General features: G+C 48.0%; 1 long non-coding RNA gene across 1 annotated transcript; it reads right to left on the reverse strand.

Annotated features, from left to right (window-relative positions):
• Positions 1-21,969: 21,969 nt before the first annotated feature.
• Positions 21,970-26,320, reverse strand: LOC132673046 (uncharacterized). The gene is made up of 3 exons (XR_009607851.2): positions 26,255-26,320; positions 26,041-26,128; positions 21,970-22,417 (listed from the first exon to the last, which is right to left on the reverse strand). It is a non-coding gene; the product is annotated as an uncharacterized LOC132673046 (long non-coding RNA).
• Positions 26,321-27,691: the final 1,371 nt, after the last annotated feature.

A 27,691-nucleotide genomic window follows, 5' to 3' on the forward strand; every position in this document is an offset into this window, starting at 1 on the left:
CCCGGGAGTGGAAAACAACGTAGCTATGACTTCAAAATCCCCGAGTATGTCCTCTGACTCGGGGAATGGTTTCTCCATTATCCAGAATTACATTGTATTTATTTGTTTCTTTTAAGTTCCACAAGCAAAAATGAGAACGGGCACAGGGACGGGAAGAAGGAAGAAAGGAGTGGTTCGGACAGCGCGGATCCACGGTGCCATCACCCCCCTTCCCTTCCTCCTGGGCCCTGTGATCAGGGTACAAACACGTACCCTCGTGCCCCAGCTCGACTACCTGTTCCACACTCGCACATATGCTGTTCCCGTTAACAGGAATGTGCTTTCCTCTCTAGTCTGCCTGCAGAGCTCATGATCTCTTTTTCAGTTCTCCAATCACGTCACCTCCTCCACAAAGACTTCCTGACTCTTCTCCCACCTCCACCCGCTCTCAGACCCAGGCACTCTCACCTCTGAGTTTTTATAGCATTGCCTACACCCCAAGGACAGCATTTGTCACATTGTATTTTTATTGTAGTGGCTCTGGTAGTATAAAACTGCTATTTAAGGAATTCTTTTTTTTTTCTTTTTGGCCAGACATAGTATTACAGTCTTTTTATAAGTTCTATCATTTAAATTTCTATCACCCCTATGTTATAAATTAGCTGTTATTTTCACAAGTTTAAAAATGAGGAAACTAAGACCCCACGCGGTTGGGGATCTTCCTACGTATGACTTTGGGCAAAGACTGTGCCTGTATTTTGAAACTGTTTTTGTAATGTTTATTTATTTTTGAGAGAGAGAGAGAGACAGAGCACAAGTGGGGGAAGGGCAGAGACAGCGGGAAACACAGAATCTGAACAGGCTCCAGGCCCTGAGCTGTGAGCACAGAGCCCGACGCGGGGCTCGAACTCACCAGCCGTGAGATCATGACCTGAGCCGAAGTCGGAAGATTAACCGACTGAGCCACCCGGGCGCCCTGTACCGTGCTTATATTTTGGAGCGGGGTCTGATCCCGTTGTACTTCCAGACGATACAACCTAAACGAAGAAGCAAAAATAGGCAATGAATGAAATGAGGACTAAATGTCACCACTGAGTGTAAAGGGCTTAAGTGTGAAACATGGCTCTAAACAAGTGTTTTATTTTGCTGCAGCCATCCCCGAACACCTCCACTCAGGAACCAAAGCAGGCCTCGAGGAATCACGTTATTTGACCATGGGGAAATGAAGTCCCCGCCCCCCACCTCACCAGCGGGCAAGGGCCTGGCCCGGGTCACAGAACTGCCTTTGGCACCTGCCCAGCGGTATTTCCCAACTCCTGGTGGGCAACCCTTCCCAAAGCCCCCCTTCCCAGACCTCTGCATCGCTGACGGGCCTGTTTTCCTTCTTCGCAACAGAAGCCTTTCTGTGCCTGTCCTCAGAGACGGAAGGAGCACCAAACCTCTGTGTTTCTTGGTTGCATTCTCCCAATTAAGCAGAGAAGCCAACCGAAGACTCCTTGAGTCAAGCTAATTGCATCTTAGCAGGCTCTGTGCCTGCCATCGTTAGCCCGGAGTCAGGTTTTATAGGCCACTTAGCCCCACACCCAGGGTTTATGATGGAAACCCTGACAAGGCTGCACTGATAAGGCTGCAGAGGACCCAGGAGACCAGAAAACCTAGTAATTTTCCAGAGTCTAAGCCTGGTCTCCACTCCAAGGGCCCCTTGCCAGCCTGGGCTCTGAAGTGTTAGCCAAGAGGGCCCTGGCAGGGAGCTGTTCGTTTCCACTCCGACGCACTCTGGAAAGTGGGTACGATACCTGGCTGGGATTTTTAATAAGAAGTTCCTTCTCCTTCAGCATCACCTGGTATGCAATTAGTTTTCCCATTCTTTGGACTGCCAATCATTCATTCCTTTGTCCATTCATTCATCGAATTCTGAACTCCTGTGCCAGGCTGGTGCCAGGCATTAAGGAGAAGTACTACTTGGGTGATTAATTTTAAACTCTATTCTGTTAGGGTGCAGTTTGCGCACCACACAATTCCAGTGAGTGCCGTCACATGGGCTGCGACCACATCGAGCACCCTCTTATAGATAATTGGGGAACCGGAAAGAATAAACACAACACGGAATATGAAAATACCATATATTCAGTCTATGACAGAAGGAAGAACATTCAAAATAAACAAGGTAGCCGGGTCATAGAGCAATCCCCCAGCTCTTAGAGCAATTTCCAATTTGCCTTTCTAAAACAGGAAAAAAAAAAAAACAACAGATGTATCATTTCCTTGTTTAAATTTTTTTCTAAACGTTTATTTATTTTTGAGAGAGACAGGGATAGAACGTGAGAGGGTTGGGACAGAGAGAGAGGGAGGCACAGAATCTGAAGCAGGCTCCAGGCTCCGAGCTGTCAGCACAGAGCCTGACGCAGGGCCTGAACTCATGAACCGTGAGATCATGACCTGAGCAGAAGTCAGACACTCAACTGACTGAGCCACCCAGGCGCCCTATCATTCCCTTGTTTAAAACAAAGTTTCTCAACCTCAGCCGGATAACACCGTTGGGGAAAGCTGTTCAGTACAACGTAGGATATTTAGCCACATAACTGGCCTCTGCCCACAAGATGCCGGTAGCAACTCCCTCCAAAAATGTGACAGCCAAAATGTCCCCAGATGCCTCCCAATGTCAGGAATGGGGAGAAGAAGGAAAGGGGGCAAATTGTCCCCAGTTGAGAGCCACTAGTTTAAAATAACTTTTCCCCCCATTCCCTCTCCATTACCTTCCATTGCCCTCTAAAATGAAGGTCAAGGGGCACCTGGGTGGCTCAGTCGGTTAGGCCTCCGACTTTGGCTCAGGTCATGATCTCGCGGTCCGTGAGTTCGAGCCCCGCGTCAGGCTCTGTGCTGACAGCTCAGAGCCTGGAGCCTGCTTCAGATTCTGTGTCTCCCTCTCTCTCTGACCCTCCCCCATTCATGCTGTCTCTCCCTGTCTCAAAAATAAATAAACGTTAAAAAAATAAAATAAAATAAAATAAAATGAAGGTCAAGACACTTGAACTTGATTTTCATTCAAGACCCTCACAATCGGACTCCCGCTCACCTGTCCAGCCCCATCACTCACCACTGTTCCATGCACTCACCCAAGTGCGTCCCCCATGTGAAGACACTATCCCCGTCTCCCATCCTGCCTCATTTATGTTCCTTGTCCTCCAAGGCTAAGCTAGGGTCCCCTAACTTGGGAGGCCTGGGCTGACCCGTCCCTTCCCCTGAGCAGGTGGATTTGCCCCTCTCTGGGATCCTTGGCACCAGAGTACCTCTCTACCACAACACTTAGCGGTGTAAGAATATCAATTCTAATGAAATCATTGATTTATATGTCTCCAGGCCACCTGGGGGCATCTCTATGTATCCCTAGCACCTAGCAAAGTCCTGGCTCAGAGAGATTTATTTAGCAATTGCATTGTACTCAAGTTCAGTGAAGACTTAAAAAGTAAAATAAAGAAAAGCCCACACCCTCTGCCAGCATGCCCTGCAGAATTATTTGGAACTTCCAGCCAGAAAATCAGCACTCTTAGCTTCACTGTAGATGGTCCATTTGATCTTGGACAAGACAATTCTCTGTGGTCTGCGTCAGTTTTCTTATACGTAAAATGGAAGTCTCTCACAGTTATCTTGAGGCACGAGTGATTCACTACATGACAACACTTATAGAAACCCATTAACTGAATACATTTGAAAGGCTGTTATTACTATTGAATCATAAGATCCTCACAGACATAAATGTTGAGCTAAAATAAAAACATTTGTAGGATCCCTTTTGTCTCATGCAGAGGCTTGGCCATATCCTAGATTGAAGGGCATTTTATCTGTTTGGGTTTTTTCCTCCCTCCTGAAAAACAAGACTTCCCATTGAATAATTCCTAATCTACCTAGAATCTTAGTATTTCAACTCGGGAATTTTTATTATTTTTTTAAATTTTTTTAATGTTTATTTATTTGAGAGAGAGAGAGAGACAGAGACAGAGTATGAGTGGGGGAGGGGCAGAGAGCAAGGGAGACAGAATCCGAAGCAGGCTCCAGGCTCTGAGCTGTCTGCACAGAACCCAACACAGGACTCGAACTCAAAAACTGTGTTCATGACCCGAGCCAAAGTCAGACGCTTAACCAACTGAGCCACCCAGTTGCCCCAGGAATTTTTATCTCTTCCTGGGCTGGAATTCAAAGAGTTCCTTTGCTTTCTTCAAAGCAAGCCACACCAATAACTGGACATTTTTTAACAGACACATCGCTTGTAGACTCTTGCATGTTAAAAATTGTATCGAGTGGTAATAATTAAGATAGAAAACTTTGGGAAGGGAGCCGCTTCTAAAATACACTCTTCATCAAAGACAACACAAATGCATGAGGTTTAAGGCAATGAAGTTGAGAGAAATCTCTTCAGAACTTAGCACTGTCATGGGTTGGATTGAGTTGCACAAAAATGCCCTAACCGCCCCCCGTACCTGTGACTGTGACCTTATTTGGAAGCAGGGACTTTGCAAATATCCTCAAGTTCACATGAGGTCAAACTGGAGTGGGGCGGGCCCCAATCTAATCTGACGGGTGTCCTTATAAGAAGAGGACAGGAGACACAGGTGCACAGGGGAGGACGTCGTGTGAAGTCGGAGGCAGAGATTGGGGCGGTGCAGCTACCAGCCCAGGAACGTCAAGGATCACTGACAATCACCAGCATCTGGGAGAGAGGCACAGGACAGACTCACCCTCGGGCCCTCCAGGAGGAGCCAACCTGGCAAAAAAAGCTGGATTTCAGACCTCTAGCCTCCAGAACTCTGAGGGAATAAATTACTGCTGTGTTAAGCTGCCAGTACTTGGTTCGGGCAGTTCTAGGAAAGGAACACAAGGTCCCTCACCAGAATCACAGAACTGCTTCTTTACTGGGCGGTCTTCTTTTACGCCCACTCTGATGCTGCCCTATAGTGACATCGAGATACACAAAGAGAGAATAACGAGGAGGGTGAGCCCCACCCCTCCGAAGCAGAGGTATTGCAAGGATGGAGACCACTTAAGAGCGTTGGACCTTCTGAACAAAACCAGAGCCCTGATGAGAGGCACGGGCCCCCTAGGCTACAGCAGGGCAGGGAGAAGCATCCCTTTTCTGCAATTTCAGGGAGACAGAGGTCAAAATGTACGTCCTGAAGGAGAGTTCTGAAACCTAGTTGGGAGCCCTTGGCCAGGCAGCAGGGCCGGTGAGCGCTAGAAGTAGGTGGGGACAGAGGGTTGAAACCTGCAAACCAGAAGTTGCTTTGGTCACGACAGCGACGACACGCCCCCATCTGGAGTGTATAGACGTGGAAGCATCTACGAGTGCGTAGGAGGAGTCTCCCATTGTACATGCTCCTGACGGGCGCGGGGTCCTGCCTTATGACAACGGAAGACAAGAGACGCTCCTTCAGCGCCTGTCCTGGAAGCCACAGCACCCACCTGTAACCTAAGCGTCCCCGTGAGGCATCAGAGCAAGCAGGGCAAAGCAGCAGGTGTATCCACAGTAGGCACAGACAGATCCAGTTGTGGGAAGTCACAGAGATAGGAAGGGAGGTGGGCACAACTTGGGGTCCCTCTCCCCAGACTCGTGTCTCCATGGGGAGGCATTGCAATTAGATAGCCCTGCCAGCCTCTTTCTCCATTCCTCACTGACTTTTCTCCATGGGATGAGAAAAAGTCACCACCCAGGATGACACATTGGTAAGTCTAGGAACTAAACTGACTCCGTGAGGCTACGTCCTCCTCTTTTTCTAAACCAGTCTGTCCAACGGAGCACAAAGGTTTTGCTCCTCCATGCCATAAGTTCACCGTGGCAAGCTGTGGTCCCGGGACAGGCAACACGGTGACTTCCCTGTGCCAATGATTTGGAAGAGTCAAAACATCAGGGGTGAAATACAAGCAAACCCCCTTGGCCTCAGATCTCAAACCACGTCCCAATCAGCTTTATCAATAATAACTGTGATGTTTTAGTATGTGATTACTGTATCTATCTCTGAATGGGCTTTGAACTCAAAAGGGGAAGAGGAATGTTATTTCCGGGGCCTCGGGAACTCAGAGGGGGAAATTCCAGAGACTCCTAGCAACATCTGTGATTGACATTGAAGGACAATGTTGATCTTGAAGAAAGAGAATTAGGCGGAATCTCCAACGAAAATTGTTGTTCTAGATTTGCTCCTTACTGGAGTAAATCACAAACATGTGACCCTCGGTGTGTGGTGACTGATTTTTTCTCTCTGGGCCAAGCATCAAAAAACACTAGAAGATGTCTGCTTCCACCTGGCAGAAGCAACAGTGTGCTCGAGGAGATATCAAAACTTCTGGTCTGTGCCACAGTTTTAGCCACAGAGACCTTGACCATCTTCCCGTCCAGGTGGCAAAACGTTAGCCCGTTACATTAGTAGCACCATTTCGTTAGGATCAGAATGTGGGAAATAGCAAGCGTTGTAGATGCTTCTGGTAGGATACATGCAAGCCAGGGTTGTGGAAGGTAAATCCCACAAGGATGAGAGATCAGAATACTATATGGCCCTCACAGCAAGGCTCAGTACAAGACTCATGGTAGAAAGCCCTTGACGTCTAACAGCAAATCCAGACTCTATTCAGCAAATAATTAGGCTCATTGTAGAAAACAGTGAGTGGCTTTCGGGCCCTGATGGACTGAAAATGGGGCACAAAATAAGCACGCATCCCTAGCTGAGCATTATGAACAGGATGTTATGTAATCCAGCGAGCCATAAAGTGCCCTGCCCAGCAGATCCTATTATCAGATACAAATGGCGTATAAGAGACCAGGCTCAATAGGTTCTTAAGGCACGAGTAATGGTTGGGACAGGTTCCTAGCATGCCTACACCTGCCATGATCCATCTCGTCCATCCACTCATTCCTACAGCTCCACGGAAGATAACTGTGATTAGTTGACTGACACAGGCACACTGTAATTTTTTATAGTCCCACTCAAGAACTGTAGGGAGGGGAGATCTACCCAGGAAGCAAAAGTTCAAGTAGTAACATTTCTTTGTTTGTTTTGCAAAGGGGGGGGGGGAGGGAGGAGGGGAGGCAGGGAGGCCATGGTTTTATGCCATGGGATTCGTTTGGTTTAGGAAGTACCCTTTTCCAGAAGCTGCTGTGCTCACAGAATGGTATTCTGGTTGGTTGAAGAATCAGTCACCATGCCGGAAGAGTAACACTTTATAAGGTGGGGCACTAGCCTACAGAAAGTGATAAACGCTCTGAACAATGGGACAGTTTACGGTGATGTCACCACCATAGCCAGAATAAAGTGTCCAGAACCAAGGGATTAAAGAAGGGTTTGCACTTCTCATGCCCCATTCATGAACTTTTGCTTCCCAGTTCCACAGCTTTGGGCTTCAATGGTTCCAGTGATTTGGGGGATGATGAGGGTTGTGCTTTGGAGAGGAAGGCTTCCATGAGGGGACATAACAATGGCCACACTGAACTGGAATTTAACTTGACCATCTGGGTCATTTCAGATTCTTTAGGCCACTGGTAATATAGACTAAAAATGAAAGCAGTCACCAAACTGGTCAGGAGTTTTGATCCTGACTGTCAAGGAAAAGTAGGATTGCTAGTGATAGGAACAAGAAAGGAGTAAAAATGGAACTTGGGAACTTCCTGATTGGCTCCCAAGTCTGCCATATCCGATAGTATAAGTTAGCGGAAAACTTCTGCAGCCTACTACCAAGGGCCCCCCAAACAAATGTTTGAGCCACCCACCAGAGTGACCAGGGTAGGGCCAGGTTCCTGAAGACAAAAACCATTGGAATGGAATAGTAAAGGAAAGCCACAAATACTAGGGATGCAGACATGAGGACCAGAGCCCATCTGTTTTTCCTTCCTTGCCGGGTTGAGTATTTATATATTCTACTGAAGTTTCCTCTTCTTTCTTCTCTTTCCTCTTCACTGTTATATTATGTAGGAAGTAGTAACCATGAACTTTACAATTTAATTCATAGGTTTTAGAAATACCCAGAGGCACAGTCTGGATGCTTTGGTTTTGTTCCTTTGGGGAGGGGCTAAGTACATTTTCAGTTATAAGGAAGATGTGTGTGTGTGTGTGTGTGTGTGTGTGTGTGTTAGAAGAAAACTTTGAAAGAAGGTTGAGCAGCCAAAGAGGGGGCCTATCAGGGTTATATGACAGTTCTTATTGGCCACCCAGCAACAGCTCCTCTCATTTGGTGGGAGACCCCACACGGAAAAACAGCCTACCCTCACAGTGGAAGCCAAAGTGGGTAGGGGGGATATCCTCCCTATTTCCTGCCCAAGGTGTCCAGAAAAGTTGTCCAGATGAATAAGGATTAGGGCTCTTTCAAAGTCACTGTACTGCCCAGCATTGGTGGCAAGGGTACTGATGGACAGTGCAGCCTGGCTATCTTCCAAAAAATGAACGTTTGCTTTTTTGCTATTTGTCTCCCTGACAATCAGAGAATCCCCTGATTCCTATCTATCTTCCAAATCTGTCCGTCTTCCACATCTGGGCCTTTAGTGTCTGCTGATTCCGGAGCCTCCAATACGCTCTTGTGAAGGTGCCAGAGTTGATTTTCATTGCTTGCAACTGAGATGCTTGCTGATGGTAGAGTGCCTCTCGATACATGGCTAAGTTCACTTAAAGGGACCTGGATCAGACAAATGATGACAAGAGGCTTTCGACTGATATTAGTTGGCATGATATTCTAGCCACCATGGCTGAAACACCATAGTCCCTTCACGTGCGCGCGAGATCTCAGTTTATCCCTACCACAGCCTATAAAGTCAATATTATTTTTATGCCCGTTTTAAAAATGAGAAGCTTTTTGCAGAGAGGAGTTAAGTAATCTTCCCCAGTCCCACAGCTAACATGTAGAGGATTAGAAACTCAGACGCAAGTGTGTGGGTAAGAACGTGAGCTTCAGATAAGACCCCACTCGGTACAGGGTTCCATTGTCTTCATCCCCTCAAATCTCATCTGACCTGCACCTTTCTTCCTCTTGGGAGAATACCCTCTCCAAACAGCAACTTGTGTGGGATCCAGAGTATGTTGACCAACATCAAGGTTCAACCGGGTTGTCCTGGCCTATGGAGGATGAAAGTCCTGTCATTCAACCGGATCACTGTATTCCTGGATATCTGTCTTGATGTATTGTTTCCCAGCAGTTGTCCCAAGAAACACCAGATGCCATTTTCGTCTAGACTCTTCACCATCAAAGCCACAACTTTCCATGCTACCGCCCCCCTCTCCCCAGCAAGACAGATGGGGTAACCTCTTTACAGCATTCTCATGAGCCCTTGGGGGTGGAAGAATCTGATGAGATGAGAAGACAGGCCATGTGTCCGGCTCCACTGAGTGACCAAGGTTGGAGCATGTGCGAGCCATTAGGCTTCGCCTGAGGGTGGCAGTTGCCCGACCCCTATTTTTAAGGAAACCAACCCAGAGTTTTATAGTCCAGAGCTCTCTATGATCCTCAAAGCTTCCTTTACCCTTGGCCCTGAAAAAAATCCAAGGGAAGAACTTCAAAGTTGTTTTCTCATTATAAATCTCACAGCCTGGGGAAGCTCTGCCCACCATGTAAAACCGCCAGACCTGTGACTCATTTGGAGGTTTCCAAGGCTTCTTTGCCTTATTGGATGCTCGCCCTCCTCCAGCACCCCTCAGGCTTCTTACTAAGTCAGCTTACTTGGCCAGGTAGCAGGTTTTGTCCAAATCCTACTTATCCTTTGGGACTTCCCCTAAGACATTACACCTCCAGGAAGCTTTCCTCAGGCTGGATGGCTTCCCACAGCACTTCACTCTTACGTCCATCAGAGCACAGGCACATCCCAGAGCCTGCCTTGAGTGCCTATGGTCTTCTAAACCATTGGTTTCTAACCAGGACCAATTTTGCCATTTGGCAATGTCCGGAGATACCTTTGGTTGTCCCAACTGGGGAGAAGGGCTACTGACATCTACTGGATAGAAACCAAAGATGTTGTTAAGAATTTTACAATGCACAGGATAGCTCCCAGCAATAAAGAATTCTCTAGCAGGTCCAAAATGCCAATAGCAGGTTCAAAAGGCCAATAGCAACTGGTACAGTCAACACGACCCAGCTTGCAGAAGGGCCTCACACTTGGTTTAATGTTCTGCTGTTGTCATGTTGAAATTCTTAGTAACTTTTGAACAAGGGGGTTCTGTATTTTCGCCTTGCACTAGGCCATACAAATTATGCAGCCAGCTGTGGTCAGGTCTGTGGATGTTACAAAACCCCACACTAGGCTCTGGAATAAGGGATGTAGAAACGAAGATGTCATCCATGCCCACAAGGAGCCACAGTCCACTGGGGGAGAGGATTGTGTGCTTCCTTGTTTGTGAGCTATGATGGGGAGGCCAGGAGAAGGACTGCCTAACCCAGCTTGAAGTATCAGGGAAGTCAGACTTCAGTGAATTTCTGAGGAATGCATAGGTGACAACCACATGAACAGGAGGGGAAGAAAGGGTCCAAATAGAGAAACAACATATTCACGGTGGCAGGCTCTGACGGGCTGGGGGCTGTAAAGGATGCGGGCAGATCTGTGTGGCCAGGGTACAGGGTGTTCATCACACCCTGTAGCAAGAGGTAGCAAGGCTGTAAGCTGGGGGAGACAGGTCTCAGTCACATTAAGGAGCTCTTTTGAAGAGTTTTAAGTCAGGCAGTGACACGATTCAACGTAATTTTAGGAAGACAGAGAGGGCGTTGCAAAGAGATGAGAGGGAGGAGACACTGAACAGGGAGAGAAGTTCACAGACAGTCACAGCGAAAAGCAGAGAAAGCTGCATGAAGTGGGACAGCAGCAAGGCATCAGGGAGGGAGAGAGACTCAAGAGACGCTCAGGCAGAACAGGCTTCGATGGTTGCCGAAGGGATCCAACGTGTCAGTTACACGCTTAGTCTCTTTTCATTCCGACGACCGACTTGCAAGGGATGTCATGTTTTCTCACTTTACATGGAGGAATTTAAAGCTGAAGAGACTGAAATAAGTTGACCAAGGTCATACAACTGGTCAGTGGTAGAGCCGACATTCGAAGGTGGTCGTGTCTCGTTCCAAAGTCATTGCCTTTCCACAAAGCCATGTAGCACCTTCTCAAGTATACTGAGGATCCAGCCGGGTGACTAAGAACATGTCCAGCCGGACCTCAGTCAGGTGCACGCCTTACTTCCCGTTACCAGCTCTGTTCCTCAAGCCACGGGGTTTACTCTCAGGGTTGTGCACTGAATTCCTCTCATTCTGGCATCACATCGGCTTCTCAGCACACAGTAGACGGTTATCAATGGCTAAAGAGAAAAATTACAGCAGAAATGTGAAAGGCTAAAAATAACGTTTTGGGGATGCCTGGAGGGCTCAGTCAGCTAAGTGTCCGGCTCTTGATTTCAGCTCAGGTCATAGTCTCACAGTCATGAAATGGAGCTCCAAGTCAGGCCCCGTGCTGGGCAAGGAGCCTGCTTGAGATTCTCTCTCTCCCTCTTCCTCTGTCTCTGCCCCTCCCTCACTTGCATGGCCATGAGTGCCCACACACAATCTCTCTCTCTCTCTCAAATAAAATATAAAATAAAATAAAATAAAATAATAAAGTGTTTTTAGTTGACAACACCAAAAATCAGAGAAACAGAAATTGAGATCATAACGAGATCATTTCTTTTTTTTTAATATATTTTTTTAACGTTTATTTCTTTTTGAGACAGGGAGAGACAGCATGAATGGGGGAGGGTCAGAGAGAGAGGGAGACACAGAATCTGAAACAGTCTCCAGGCTCCGAGCTGTCAGAACAGAGCCTGACGCGGGGCTCGAGCTCACGGACCGCGAGATCATGACCTGGGCCGAAGTCGGATGCTTAACCGACTGAGCCACCCAGGCGCCCCATAACGAGATCATTTCTGCCTACCAAGATGACTTGGTACAATCTTTCTGAAAAGTTATCTGACATTATTTATCAGTTGTCATTAAAATATATACACCCTTTGCTGAATGCTTGATTATTTCCTTAAGAAGGTGAGTAAAGATTTATGCACAAAAATATTCATTCAGCATCTTATATAATTTAAGCAAAAAAAAAGGGGGGGAGATACAATTTCCCAAAAACAGGCCGATGAGTCATGCTATGAATTCAAATGGTGGAGTATTAATTCTGCCGAATTTTTAATGACATGAGGATATTACCACAATATAATACTAAGTGAAAAAGGAACTTAAATAAATACATACTATTGTATCTGCAGCAAACGCCTCGTTTTGTGCACAGAGCTCCCAACTGGAGCTTACGCCATATACACCCTTACGGGATTGGGACATTCTGGAAACAGCAGGGAAGGATGGGATGAATCCGGTGGAATTATCCTGAGAGAGAAGTCAGCATCAGGAGGAAGGAGGGGCCAGGCAGACAAGCTTAAGTGGAATACAAAGCCTCATACATGGACGGGCCGGTCTGAGGAAGGCAGGGTGCCTATCACTCAGATTGCGAGGGTCTCAGAACCTGAGAGACAGAGACCAGGTTCTACTATTCAGATTATCTGTGCCTATGTAACAAACTACCCCAAAATTGAGTGGCTTAAAACAGTGACTCGTTATTTTCACTCAGGGCTCTGTGAGATAAATGGGCTCAGCAGGACAGTGGTCACTCGGGGTCTCTCATAGGGTTGCAGTCAAATGGTGGTTTGGGCTACAGGCATCTGAAGCCGTGACTGTCTGGATATCCAGGATGGCACATGCACATGGCTGGGAATTGGTGCTGACTGTCCCCTTAGATGAGGTCTTCAACAGGAGCACCCACGTGGGAACTCTCATCAAAAGGCTTCTCATCATGTGTGGCTGGGTTCTGAGAGGAAGGAGCCCCAAACTGAGCATTTCAAGAGATCCAGGTGGAAATCACAAGCCTTTGTACAACCCAATCTCAGAAGTCCCAGAACATCCTTTTGGATGCATCCTATGGGTGAATTAAGTCACTGAGATCAGCCCGGATGAAAGAGGAGGGGATTAGGTTCCATCTATTGATATAAGGGTCAGCAGACGCTTGCAGGGAGGGAAGGGATTGAGGGCAGCCATCTTTCAAGCTTATTTATCACAATTCTTTTCAATAAAGAGCTCTGAAAAACATTGCTACACAGGACCTAAAGCAAGCTTGTTTGTACCCCAAAGTGTAAACCAAGAGGGTCAGAGACTGCCACCTCTGACAAGAGCCCAGCCTGGCTTCGGTGCCATACAGGCGCCAGAGGGCACAGCTGCGTTTCTGCACCCAGGGGAAGGCTCAAGGGACCAGAAGGGGCAAGAGTGCACAGCAGCTGTGAGACTCAGCACAGTGGCCCACAGAAAAAGCTGCGAAAATGAGTCCTGGCCGCAGAGCAAGTCACATTCAGAGGCACGGAGGCCTCTGGAGTGAGCGTCATTGTTAAGGACCCCAGTTCTCAAAGTAAAGGAAACAGGCGAGTAGGTCCCGAGATGTCATCTGAGAAATCCTTTAGAACTTCCCAGAAACAATTCAGGAGGCCTTTGCAAGGTCGGGGAAGGGAAACTGTCTGAAAAAGCCACACGCTACATTATGGCTACTAACATCACTTCCTGTTTTCATCCCAGCTTGATGGAAAACAGGTTCCATGAACTTGAATATATGAATGCATATGTTTCTAGGCACACAAACATAAGCATACACACATACAAAGAAAACAAACGTGCTTGGAAAAAGACAAAAAGAGGGACACCAAAATGTCAACAACGTCTCTGTAATCTCCGACGTCAGATTAGAGTGTTTTGAACCCCCTTCTCTGTATATGTTTCTGGATGTTCCCAATTTTCTATGATGAACACATGGCTTGTATATTGCTTGTACATATTTCACAAGAAAACCTATGTGTGTCTGTGATGATGGCTTGCTTAGACGAGGTCATGAGGGAAGGAGATCTCCCTTTGCCCAGGTCCTGGCTCTGGACCCAACAAACTTGATGGCCAAGAGCGTCTACAGCAGATTTGGCCTTCAGCGCAGCCCGCGGGAGCCACGAGTGTAGCCGGTCGGGAGCCACCGAGTAAGGATGTCCAGGGTGGCTCCAGGTGGACCCCCGCCGGCTTGTCATCCCCTCAGGTCATTCTCCCAGGGCTCCAGGAGGAGCTAAGTGAAAAAAAATTGTGCTGCCACAGTGTCCATCAGATTATTTGTTCAAATACACCCCATTTCTTACCAGGGGAAGGTCCCCAGTGTGTCCGAGGCCAGTAACACTCTGTCCTCAAAAATTGGCCATGTTCAAACTGGCTTTTTTTTTTTAACAGAAAGATTACCCCTAGGGTGATTACCCCTAGGGCTGAAAGGGCAAGGCAGAGGGAAGACAGTGCCGGTGAAGCTTTGAAGGTCAGTGCCCATGCAGGAGGCCTCCCATGGCCACCAACAGACAAAATGCTGTGAGAAATGTGGTGCTGGGGCAGGGAAGAAATACCCCAGGCCTCTCCTCCCACTTTGCAGACTCCTGCCAGTTCCCTCCCCCGCCAAGAGCCAACCCAGTCATCAAGGGACTCCAGGTAACACAGCATCCGAAGCAGGCTCCAGGCTGTCGGCACAGAGCCTGACGCGGGGCTCGAGATCATGACCTGAGCCGAGGTCAGACACTTAACCGACTGAGCCACCCAGGTGTCCCCAGAAAAGGTAACTTCTGAGCAGAGTCTTGCACGAGTGTGAAACGGCAGAGGGCTTCCATTCACTTTGTCACTGCGCCTTTGCCCGAGGCTGACCCACAGGCTGAAAGGAGGGAAGAGCACAGAGGGACCACGAGCACCTGAGGCATCCGGGCTCTCCCACGTCACCCTGAGACAAATACCACCGTGATTCCGCAGGAGGCAGTGTTGGGTCACGTTCAGGATTCCAGACTCTGTGTCAGACCGACGTGGGTTTTGCATCCCGAGTCTACCCCTAGCAAAGCAAGCTGGGCTCCACTCCAAGTCTCCTTTTCTTAAACCTATAAAGGGGGTGCCCTGGCAGGAGACCCTACTTCACTGTGGTCGTTGTGAGCGTGAAATGAGGTGATGCATGGAAAGACCTTAGCAATAAGCGCCTGATAAAAACCACACTGCTCAGTATCTTTTCTTTTTTTTTTAAAGATGGTAATATTCTCAAGATTCTTCCATGCAGTACTTTTTTTCTGGACAGCTTTCCACATCTCTCCTATTACCCTGACAAGCAGCACGCTGTAAATCTTTAGGAGACTTTGTTGACTGGCTAATAACTCTTGGTTGTTTGGAGTGTTGTCTCTGAATTCCCCTCTCAACCTATGATGAACGATGATGGAGTCTTACCTGAGCATCCAGGGCCCCGGCGGTCAAGCTTGGAACGCAGGCCTGGCTGGATCCTTCTCTCTCCTCCATTCGGCACTGCCCCCTGTCTTTGCTTCACTTCTTTGGGCAGGGACGCAAACGACGTGTCACCTCACTGCGCTGGCACATAATAGACACCATGAACAGAAGCCAGTATTATTCATATTTTTATTAGCAACCATTTGACTTTTAGATCCTCGGACATCAACTAATCTCATCTCTGTAACTTTCTGACTTTTATTATTTCTAATCACCATAATGGAGATGTGGGAAAGCTGTAGATTCTTTTCCCTCCTGAGAGATGCAAATGTAAAAACCACTTCTGCCGGGAAGTGGTTTCCGGGTGGCCTGGCCAAAGACTAAGGCAGAGTAGCTACAACTGTAGGTCTGTCCCAGTCATCTCCATGATTTCCAAGAAAAGCCATCCTCCACCAATGATCATTTGAACAGGACTCACAGGAGCCTTTGGGTCAGTTAAATGACCTTCAGCGTGGAGAAGAAGCTAGTGTGTGCAGTGGAAAATACGCTCCCCATTCAAAGTTCAAGTGCCTTCCCTTAAATACTTATGAGAGTGAGATGAGAAGCCACATGGTTTCTCCTCGGAAAAGTGAGGATACTGGAAAAGAACAGGCTAGAATTAGAACATTTCAACTATTTCCAAAATCTCCTGACGCTGGGCAGCTGGTTCCTGAAGGCTGACACTTTCTGGGAAGCAAGAGTTCAAAGACAAATGACTTAGACCGTTAAGAGGATGAAAGAAACCATCCATCCATCCATCCATTCATTCATTTATTCATTCATACATTCATAAGTGTAGCAGATTCTGATAGAAATATTCTGCTTTTCCATTCATAAAATAACAGTCCAGATTATGATAGTGAACGTGGATTAACCTGGAGAGCTCAGGCTTCCGGTTAGTCACCCGGAGGCCATCTCCTGTGTATAGATTATCTCCCCCTCCACCCCTCCCTCAGGAGCTAATCACAGCATTTAGCCCTTCGTGTTCCAATTGCCTATTTTCCTATCTGTAGCCCTGACCAGGCAGCAAGCTCTATGAGCTCCATCTGGTTCATCATCGTGACCCAAGCACATGCCCAGTGACTTGTATATAGTAGTTGCTTCATAAATACCTGCCCAACCCTCGAATGCAAGAGATCAGGAGTGAGCATTCACGTACTCGTCTACTCCCTCATTTCTTCCATCTCTGACCATGCCTGGAAGGATCTTCATCTGGGAACTTTATAAAGAGAGCAGAAATAATAAGCTGAGAATAACTGATTTCACCCGTGGGGATGGGAACCGGCCCTGCTAAGTCAGATGGTTCACAGACAGTGAAGGAGCAGCTTCAAGGCTGTGGGCGATTGGAAACAAGCTGAGGGGACAAACAAGCAGACAAAACAAACTGTGGAGACTCGCACTGGCGTTCCAAGGCCAATTTCCAGCCTCAGGCAGGTGTGGCTGAGGGAGTTACCTCATCCCATTCTGGTTTAGAATATCTTTTTTTTTTTTTTTTTTTTTTTCCCATTTTCCGGGAATGAAGCTTCCTCCCTCAGGGGATCATCCCACCCATCCCCTACAAATCCACCCTTAAATTTGTCTCTATCCGCTCCCCATCTTGAGTCTTCAACCTCTTCCTCCTTACTCACCATGTTTCCATCAATGTGGTCAAGATTCTCTGGTCTTAAGTTCAACCCTCCCCCCACTTGATTCTGTACTTCTAGAGAGCTCCTTCCCCGCCTTTTCCCTTCCTGCACACCCAAGATTCCCGTTAACAGTGTCCTCACCCACCGCCTCCACTTCTCGGCCTTTCACCACTCCCCGAGGCACTAAAGCTCGGAAACCGCTCTTACCCACGCTACTTGCGAAAACCAATAAATATACCTCTGCCCTTTCTCCTGACCTCGCAGCTTTGCCACCATCGTCCAAACCTTCCGAAAGTTCTTCCCTTCTGAGATTCAGTGATGCTATTCTCATAGAGGCTTCCTCCCACCCTTGAGACTCAACCTTCCAGGTCCCGATCCTTGACTGCTGAGCCCCTCAGGGTTCTTCCTCCCACTGTGAGTGAGCTCTTCCTTCTTCAAACACCACTCCTACTTGAACTCATTCAGATTCGTGTCTTTCAACACCATCCACATGCCTGTACCTCCAGAAACCTGTCTTTTCCACCCAGAGCCTTCTGTTCCCCTAAGCACCAGACCTATGTGTGGAAGTGCCAGCTGGACAGCCTCACCTGGATGTGCCAAAGGCAGTTCAAATTCAGCCTGTTTAAAATTCAACTTGTCATCTTCCTCCAAACCCTGGACCACTCCTGCCTCTGTGTTCTCCACCCCAGTGATGGCACCTCCATTTTTTTGGCACCGGAACCAGAAACCTGGGAATCACCGTCCGCTCCTTCATTGCCATGGTCATGCGATCTGTCAATTCTACTTCCCTAAAAAATCTCGAATTCCATCCAATTCTCTCCATCTGTATATCTGCTGCCTCGATTCAGGCTGCCATCACCGCTTGCCTGGATTAACATGGCCTTTCAGCTGCTCTCATCGCCGGTTTTGTATTTTCTTCTTTACAACCAATGTGATCTTTTCTAAAAGACAAAACAGACCAGGAAAAGAACCCTTTCTCACTCCTGCTGCCAATTCACGTAAAACCTTTCCCAGACTCTCCTGAAGACCCCGGGGCAAGTCTACATTCTCAGTCTCACTTTCCTTTTTCTGGGCCTTTGCTTCGGCTGGCCCCTCTGCCCAGGGTACCTTTTTCTCTCTCTTTCTACACTAAGCAAGCTTCCACACGTTTTCTTAAACCTAGCTCAGGGGGCGCCTGGGTCGCTCAGTCGGTTACGCGTCCAACTCTTGGTTTCAGCTCAGGTCATGATCTTGTGGTTGTGTGAGTTCGAGCCCCACATCGGGCTCTGCACTGATGGTGTGGGGTCTGCTTGGTATTTTCTCTCTCTCCCTCTCTCTCTGTTCCTGGCCACTTGTGCTCGCTCTCTCTCTTAAAATAAACAAACAAACAAACAAAAATTAAACCTAGCTCAGATATCGCCTTTTCAGAGAAGGCTTCCATGATTCCCAGCCCGAGTGAAAGGCTGCCTGTATGTTCTCCTGATGTAAACCCATGTGGCCCTTCCCCCCGTGGGGTAGCACAACCAATGAGCAACTGGAAGGTTTTAGCCCCAGTGTCCCTAGCCTACCAGCTAGTACGTGGGAGGCGTTCAATAATTACTTTGTACATGAGCGGATGACGGATGGGTGCAAAGCAGGAAAGAATAGCTGGGGGAAGGAAATCATCTGTACGTCTTTATTTCACTCCACATCGTATATCCATCATGCCCTCTAGTGCCTGATAGGTTCATTGTCAGTTTCAAGGGTCAATTAGCAAACATGTCCTGAACATCAAACGGGTGAAACACCCAGTGCTGGGCACTTCACAGTCTTACAGACTGGGAGAGCAGTGTGTTACCTGTACCAAAGGACCACTCTACTCTCGGTCCTGCATGAAGCAAACAGCCAGGGAAAGTAGCAAGAGAATAAATGAACTAAACCTCCCCGGGCGCCTGGGTGGCTCAGTCAGTTAAGCCCCCAACTCTTGATTTCAGCTCAGGGCGTGATCTCACAAGTCCCGAGATCGAGCCCCAGGCGGGGTTCCACGCACTGACAGAGTGGAGCCTGCTGGGGATTCTCTCTCTCTCTCTCTCTCTGCCCCTCCCCTCCTCTGCACGCACACACACTCTTTGTCTGTCAAAATAAATCAACGTGTTTTTAAAAATTAAAAAATAAATAAATAAACTAAAATTCTTCCAGGGCTAGCTGGACAAATTTTTCTAGCTTCTCTGGCCTCCATTTTCTCACCTATGAGAACAGGGGCCACAATGCCTTCTTCTCAGGGTTTTGAGGAGAACGGAAGAAGAAAATGTGCATTCCAGGCACGTACTAGCTTCCTTACGGGGTAGACTCTCAACAGAAGCCACCTCCTTTGCTTTCCACCTGCTTGCTCCTCCATAAATCTGCAACTCCCCGTGACCTATGAAAGCAAATGGAGATGAGTGGAAAGCAGCTCCTTCCATGCTGTGGGGCTGGCACATCTTGAAAGCCCTTGATTTTAAGAAGTTGGTTGGGGCGCCTGGGTGGCTCAGTCGGTTAAGCGCCCGACTTCGGCTCAGGTCACGATCTCGCGGTCCGTGAGTTCGAGCCCCGCGTCAGGCTCTGGGCAGATGGCTCAGAGCCTGGAGCCTGTTTCCAATTCTGTGTCTCCCTCTCTCTCTGCCCCTCCCCCGTTCATGCTCTGTCTCTCTCTGTCTCAAAAATAAATAAACGTTAAAAAAAAAAATTTTTTTTTAAGTTGGTGACCCCCAGGGAGTGCACATGGTACCCCGGAAAGTGCTCCTGGAGCCCATCTCCCCCGTGGCACTGAGTTGGGTCTGTGTGTAGCTGAGGCATTCACTGCTGTCCTTGGTCTCACAGGATTACGAAGCCCAGGTTGCTTTCTTACAGCATCTGGAGACGACTGAGACATTCTTTTCTTCCAAAGCCTCTCCTCGCTGCTCACAAGTACAGGACGCAACCTCCTGCCCAGCATGACATGTGAGATCCTGAGGCCTAGGCCCCGTTTTCCTCCGCACCTGTCTGTACTCTGCTTCAAATACACTGAGCCCTCCTGTGAGCCGAACACCTTGCTCCCCCGCCCCTCGGGGCCATCTTCCTGCCGGTCCCTCCGCCTGGAACCCTCTGTCCCCAGTTCGGCACCTGGCGAAGCCATCTCCACTTTCTCAGAACCAGTTCAGGCATCCACTCCTTTCAATGGCTTCCCCACATCTGGGCCACCTGCCCCTCCTCGGTGCTCCTGCATCACTCAGCCCCCCTTGATTGCCATTTCCTGACTTCCTGCTGGCGCCTCTGTGGGACTCTGAGCTAGAAGACAGCAGAACCAGGCCCTCTCCAATGCCGAACCCCCCTCCCCGCCCTCCCTGCCCTCCCGCAGGGCCGTAACTCAGCAGGTGCTCGGCAAAGGGGCCGCACTGCGCGACTGGGCTCCAGGGACTCACTCTCTGAGGTCCCCCTAATTGCTGGTAGAGACACGTTTGCCCAAATTGCATCTGAAGACTGTCACTGCAGTGGCCATTGGCTCATCCCTGTCTACCCGGACCATCCTTTTGGTTAACCTGTGCCCCGCTTTGAAGCCTTGCGTGCTGAGAAAGGCAGAGTCAAAGCCAAAGGGTGTGGCTGGAGGAAGCAGAGCCAGAGCAAAAGCCCAAATTGAAGGCAAGTTAGAAAAAAATGCGTAGCCGTAAACATTAGGCTGCGCGCTAAATATTTTCTACTAAGCATTTTATTCGGTACTTACCCTGAGCCAGGAACACCTCCGAGTGCCTTAACACGCTTATTCTTGTAATCTGCACAACGACGAGGTGAGGCCAGTCTAATGGGTAACGTTACCCTCATTTCACATAGGGAGAAAACTGAGCCACTGGGAGATTAAGCAACCTGCCCGAGGTCACATGCCCAGGAATGGGTGAAAAAGAGATGCTTTCAAAAGCAGACAGAATCGAGAGGAGGAGGATGAACAGTGTGAGGAACAGGGCAGGCGGCTTGGTCATTTACCGAGTCATGCACTCGTTCAATGAAAAATGTTAGGGGTCCTAGCTCCATGTCATGCTCTGGAATTACAGTGATGAGCAAACAGGTTGTTTGAACAAACAGGGACCCCTGGCCTGATGGTGCTCATGGCGGAGGAATTAGGCAAATAACCACACAAATAAATAAATGAGTATACATTATAGGAAGTGCTAGCAGCAAAAAGTACACGGCACCATGAGACTGAATAGAAGGGGTTATCTAATAAATATCGTGGTTGGGAATATGATGTTCCTGCTGAGACCAAAAGAAAAAAAAAAGTGGGTTAACCCAACGAAGGATGGAAGAGAGAAAGCGCAGGGCACCTGGGTGGATGGGTTGGTTAAGCGTCCAACGCTTGATTTCAGCTCAGGTCGTGATCTCACAGTTCATGAGTTCGAGCCCAGAGTCAGGTATGTACTGAGAGCAGGGAAACTACTTGGGATTCTGTCGCTGCCTCTCCCCTGCTCTCTCTCTCTCTCAAAATAGATAAATATATTTACAAAGAAGAAGAAGAAGAAGAAGAAGAAGAAGAAGGGGAGGAGGAGGAGGAGGAGGAGGAGGGGAGAAAGCTCTAGGCAGAGAGAGCAGCATGTACAAAGGTCCTGGGGCAGAAAGGTGTTGGGTGTTCAAGGGGCTAGAGGAAAGGCACTCTGGCAGACGGACAAGAAATGAGGCTGGCACGGGCTAGGTCACACAGGACTTCGGGACAGCACATGTAGGAAGGGGAATAACGGGAGGCTGGAAAGAGAAGTCAGAAGTTGGTTGTGAATGGCACACTTAAAAACTGGTGCCTCATCTTTGATGTCCAAGATGCCTGGGCATCTTGGAAGCCAAGACAAGGTCTTGGGCATGTCACTTTAGAGATTAAAAATAAAAATAACCAAAAGGGTATGTGTTTGGTAGGGTGGGTGTGAGGAGATCTTAAATGTCCCGAAGGAGTGCAAAATGGCCAGCCAAATGATCCCAGCCTGGAAAGAGTTCACCCCTTGCTGCCCTTGATATCTTCATCAACTCAGGCGCTCTGCAAAATAATAAGCTATCATTTATCAGCGTTCTGCAAGGTAGCATTACAACTGAGTCAGGGCAATAAATCAGGCACATATAATTTGAGCCCTGAAGTACAGTAATTCTTCTTTTAATGCCACATCTGGTATAGATAATACGATTTGCAGGGGAGAGGGGGCGATGAACACTATGCAGGGCCCTCATTATTGGGCAAGCGTTGCTTGCAGCCTGATCTCCCACCCATCCTTCCAGCAACACGGAGGACTTAAAAAGCAGCTTTATTATTATTCCCTTGGCTGGCCAAAAGGGAAACCGAGTTAATTATAGACTTGTTTGCCGGTTATTAATTAAACCCCAGCTAAACATAAAAACGCAGGGGAAGTGCCATTTCCCGCTCCGTGCTTCCAGCCTCTTGGAGCTCAGCTGACGTTCCTGCCGCTGTGGTCCACACTGTGTCCTGTTTCCTCTGCAGATTTTCTCAGGAGGGTCCCAGGGCCTTTGCCCTGTGTGCAAACAAAACCTTATTTTTAGCTGGGAAGGAACACAAAATTGGAAGCTCCGAAAGGGCAGGGGGACAATAGGAGGAAGCTTGCAGACACTGACGGCTTGTGACACCCAGGGCTCCGGGGACGGCCACACCCTCCCGGGTTCTCCAGCCTCCCTAGTCCTCAGATGGATGGCCCAGCCTGACCTGCACCACCTACATGGTGATGGCTCCACACAGTGACTAGGAGGACAAGTTTGTGGCACATGACCAGAACTCCAAGCTTGCCCCCACTTACTAACTCCATGGCAACGGGCGCGTGTCGGTGGCCCCTCTCAAAAGGAGACATGAGCAGCACCCCCTCCTACACGTGCTATGAATCTCACACAAGACAAGGCTTGTCAAGCACTCAGCAGGTGCCCAGAGCATGGTTGCTTCTAAATATTAGTTTCCTTTCCCTCACTCTTCCAGGATGACGGGCTTTGGTGTCTGTGGCTCCCACAGAAATATCAAATGCTAGACGATGCATGCGTGACCTTCTCATATTTCAAAATCTTTCTAAGCTTCTATTTTCTCATCTCTAAAATGGGAGCAAGTCTAGTGCCCACCAGAGAGGATCGCCAGGAGGGTCAAATTCGATATTGGGAGCAACCTAGTGCCTGCCTCTGATCAGATGTCCAGTATGTTAGTGACTAAATTATCTGAAAACCATCCTCTGAATAATTAAAGAGAAGAACATCAAGTCCATATCTGTGACATGAAAAAGAAGAGAGAGACTGATCAAAGGGAATCACACCAAACCAGCCTCATTTCTTACTGGAGTTGACAAACTACATGACCAGATCAAGAACATTCCATGGATGTCGTACAAACACATCATCAGAGAGTTTGCCAGATTCCTTGGCAAAATCTAGCTAGACCATCAACCTAGCCTCCTCAAAATCTTCCAGTGGGCATGTTCTCTGCTTGGCGGCCATCGCTGTCTGATTAGCCTTGCCCACACTGTTTCTTAGATGGGAAAAGCCAAGGACAGAGCCCTCTGACCACCAGTAATCTTCAAAACAAGATTTCACAACGTGGCTAGTCACGTGGACGAAAACAGAAAGCATTCCAGTAAAATCTGCAGATGAAACAAAGCTTGAGGGAATTATTCACGTGACTTCCAGACTCTGAGCACGGTGCTCTCCACACCCCCCTGCACTGCCCAGCCAAGCTAGAGACTGTCGAGTCTGCATCCAAACCTGCCAACCCCACCCACTAGAGCAGGCGTGGGCAGCCTGCCCTGGCATCAGCTTTGCAACTTGTGGTCATGGATCGTCACTGGTATCATTTAGTTCCGTTCACACCGTTTCTTTCCCTCATCTCTTATTGTTTTAAGTGGATCGTTTCTACTCTCCACCCATCTTCTGGCAGCAATCCTGAGCCTCAGATTCACGTCTTATACTACTGAGGAAATCCCTGTGATGCGGAAGCCGGGGATACAATGGCGCACAAGGCCTACAAGAGCTCTATGGGAGAAACCATTGGTAAACACATAATTGCACAAATAATGATTGAATAACCATTTTACTAAGCACCAGGTGCTAAACAGAGCTAATGTCTTATTTGATCTCCTAAAACGTTCTCATGATTGTTCTGCCCATTTAAAAGACGAAAGTGAAGCCAGAGAGCTCCTGTGATAGACGCAATGGAGCTATTGTAGAAGAAAGGATGGGGAGGGGCACCTGGGTGGCTCAGTCGGTGAAGCGTCCGACTTCAGCTCAGGTCACCATCTCGCGGTCCGTGAGTTCGAGCCCCGCGTCGGGCTCTGGGCTGATGGCTCAGAGCCTGGAGCCTGCTTCCGATTCTGTGTCTCCCTCTCTCTCTGCCCCTCCCCCATTCATGCTCTCTCTCTGTCTCAAAAATAAATAAAACGTTAAAAAAAAAATTAAAAAAAAAAAGAAGAAAGGCTGGGGAGGGTGCGACAGAGGGGCAAACCTTGGAGAATTCTAAAGTGCTGCGTACATAAAAAAGGTGATGACAACTGTCATTCTTGCCCTCTGGGATACCAAGCTTGTGATTCCATCCCAAAAGTTTTTAAATACCTGACATCAGGGTTTCCATATTTCTTTCTTTCTTCTAGCCTTCTGTGTGATGAGGCAAGGTAAGGGTCCTGAGAGAGGGTATCTCAATGTAGACATCTACCCTATATTCTATCACCTACCAAATGAGATTCTTCCATATCCACTGTACCAATGTGAAAACTTTCCTCCACCTCTCAAACTGTTCACCTCGTCTGCAAGAAAGGGCTGATAATAGCATCTACCCCACAGGATTCTGGTCAGCGATAAATGAAATAACATAGATACAGCCTGACACGTACTGAGTGCTTAGTGGATAGCAAGAATACCCCTTCCCTTGCCTTCCCTTCTCTTCGTTTCCCTTCTTTCCCCTTCCCTCCCCTTCCCTCCCCTTCCCTCCCCTTCTCTCTGGAAAGGTCTTCATTGCACAAGAAGATGAATCGGCATTCTAGGAGCCTGGAGGAAGGCTGCTATCAGAGGCGTGCCCTCCCCTGTCAATATGTGGCTCTGGTCTTAGCTCCAGGGACTCAAATTTTAAAAAGAAATGCAACTAGCATACCCCTCACTACTGATTTCCCACTTGCTATTCATGCCTTACCAGTTGCATGAAGGGCAGAGTGTTTCTCAAGGAAAGGAATCAGGTTGGGGGGGGGGGGGCGCGGGGAATAAGGGGAGAGGGTGGTATGGGAAGTCTCCATGGTTCTCTGCACCTCTGAGAGCTTAGCAATAGTTTAGTAAGAAAATACCTTCTCCTCTTTCTCTGTCGAGCGGTGATGCATCTGTAATTCTTAAACAGAAAAGCTTGAAGAGGGCTTTAAAGATAGAGCTTGACTGTGGCATTTGAATGGCTTAAAGACCTAAATAGGTGACCCTTTGCAGACTAGACATAGCAAGTTGGAATGGTAAGGAAATTGTAGTGTAAGAAGCAAACCCACTCACTGGGAGGTAATGTTTATTATTAACCAGCTGCAATGTATTAGGTGCTGTCACACCATTGGGTCTTCCCTCTTAATATGTACTTGGCCCTCACCATGATACCGAACGGTAGAAATTTTTAGACACACGAGAAACAAGCAGCTTGTACTTGTATTGCATATGAAAGCCCTGGAGCCGAGAGACCATAAGTGGCAGGGCTAGAATCCATATCTGGATCTGACTCCAAAACCCATTCTTGTCTGGCTTGTCACACAGCCACCAAAGAGCATGAGAAAGTGAGGCTGGAAACAAATAAAATGATGATGGTGGGCAGATTAACTCAAAACTCACAGCAAGGATGGGGAAATTCATTATTGGGGCAAATAGCTCCTTATTTTTTCTTAAATTAGAACCTTATAAATAAGTGGTCCCCATGTCCTCAAGGAAAGGTTAGCACATGGGCAGGATCCTCCACTGAAATAGTCGGGGAAGCATGTAATTGGTTTTAGAAAGACTTCCATCCAAAATGATTAAATCAAGTTTTGGCACATGAAAGGGGGAGGTTCAGTTATTGGAAAATTTGCTTAGGTGACACAGCTCATTTCCTGATGAAACCGGATTAATGGGACATTACTGAACCTAATTCCTCAAGAAGTAAATGACTCACCTCTCCTCCTGCTGGGCTGCCTGGAGCTTTCCATGTGCTTGGCCTTCTGCCCTTTCTGAAAACCCAAGAGCTAGGATGGGAAGCTCAGCTGGGAGAAGGAAAAGCATCAATCCTTATTTTTCTTTACCTCCTGGTTCTCCATTAATTAGGTCTTAAACTAAGCAGCATCTGAATAGCCAAAATAGATCCCCCTCCCACTGCGTTCAGAGCTTACCCTATGTTATTGGGAGCTTACTGGGAAGGCGTAGGGTGCTCGCGATGGCTAGATGGACAGGGTCTTGGAAAGAACAAGGTAAGAGAACGGTAGTGAGGAGGTCTGGGGCGGAGCTCTCAGAATGGGCACAGAGCCTGAGGCTGTTTGTGTCTGTGTCGATGTTCACACACACAAAATATGCTGTCCACAGCAAAGGAACACTCAATAATCAAGTGGTCACGATCTCCCATTCTGTGTTAGGTAGTTTCTCTTCCCAACCACTTTGATGTTTGTTCCCTGGCCTCATGAACAAGGTGGTTACGGTTTCAGAGATGGAGGTTAGCAGTGCTACAGCCAGACTGACTTTGGTCGAAGAAGTCTATGCCATAGAACCCATGCATGAGCGTCCAACCCACCAACTGCAGAGAACATAGCTGAGCATTAGGCATGGCTTCGCTTGCAGGGACAATATTCAGCCACCTGGTCTGATCAGGTAGTGGGTAGCGATTTATCCTCACTGAAACCGACAGCAATATGTACATGGATCTGATCTCCCCGCCCACAATGTTTCTGACAACATCGCCATCCGTAGACCTAAAAATGCCTTATTCTCCATCGTGGAATCCCACACAGCCTTGCTTCTACCACGAAGCTCATTTTCTAAAGAAGAAGGACAACGGGCTCATGACCGTGAGTCTCATCATGAACTTGGTGAGGCAGCAGCAGGCAGTCTCACAGATAGAATGGGGGAATGACATATTAAAGACTCAGTTATGGTAGCTGCTGGATGGCAATATTTGCCAGGGCAAGCTGCTATGCCACAAGTAATTCGTTCAGAACTACCAATTCACGCCAGATGCCGTTTTCCCATAGCCAAGCTATTTGGGTGTAAAAACCCAATAGGAGAAGGTGCCCCTTTTACCATTAATGCTAATGACCCATTGGCAAAAATTTTACTCTCATTCCTGCAGATTTGGGCTCTGCTGGCTTAGAGGTCTTAATTCCCAGGGAAGGAATATTTCTACCAGGGGACACAACAATGGGTCTTGAACTGGCACTCAAGACTCACAGCAGGTAGGTTGGTGTGCTTGCCACATGAACTAATGTGACCAGGGGTAAAAGTTGGTGGAAGATCACAGAAACCCAGTATATTCAGATCTATGACAGGTTTAGACCTCCCAGGAGTGACGGTCAGGGCCACGCAGTCAGGTAAAGAAATGAGCTGCTGGAGGAGGCAAAAGGGAACACGAACGTAGCAGTAGAATAAGGAAGCTCCGACTCTATGCCCTTACAGCCCGTTGCAGAAATGAGGAAGTTTGCAACCATGCAGGCCGTGTTCCATAACCCCAATTCCTTCCTAGCTTCTGGACAAAGTCTAGGTGGTTTTTGTCTGGCTGGTGAAAACTAGGTGCAAGGAACGCTGGGAGAGAGAACGTCTTGGTTTTCCGGGTCTCTCAC

This window comes from Panthera onca, chromosome C1, assembly GCF_046562875.1.
Source record: "Panthera onca isolate mPanOnc1 chromosome C1, mPanOnc1 haplotype 2, whole genome shotgun sequence".
NCBI classification, from domain to species: Eukaryota; Metazoa; Chordata; class Mammalia; order Carnivora; family Felidae; genus Panthera; species Panthera onca.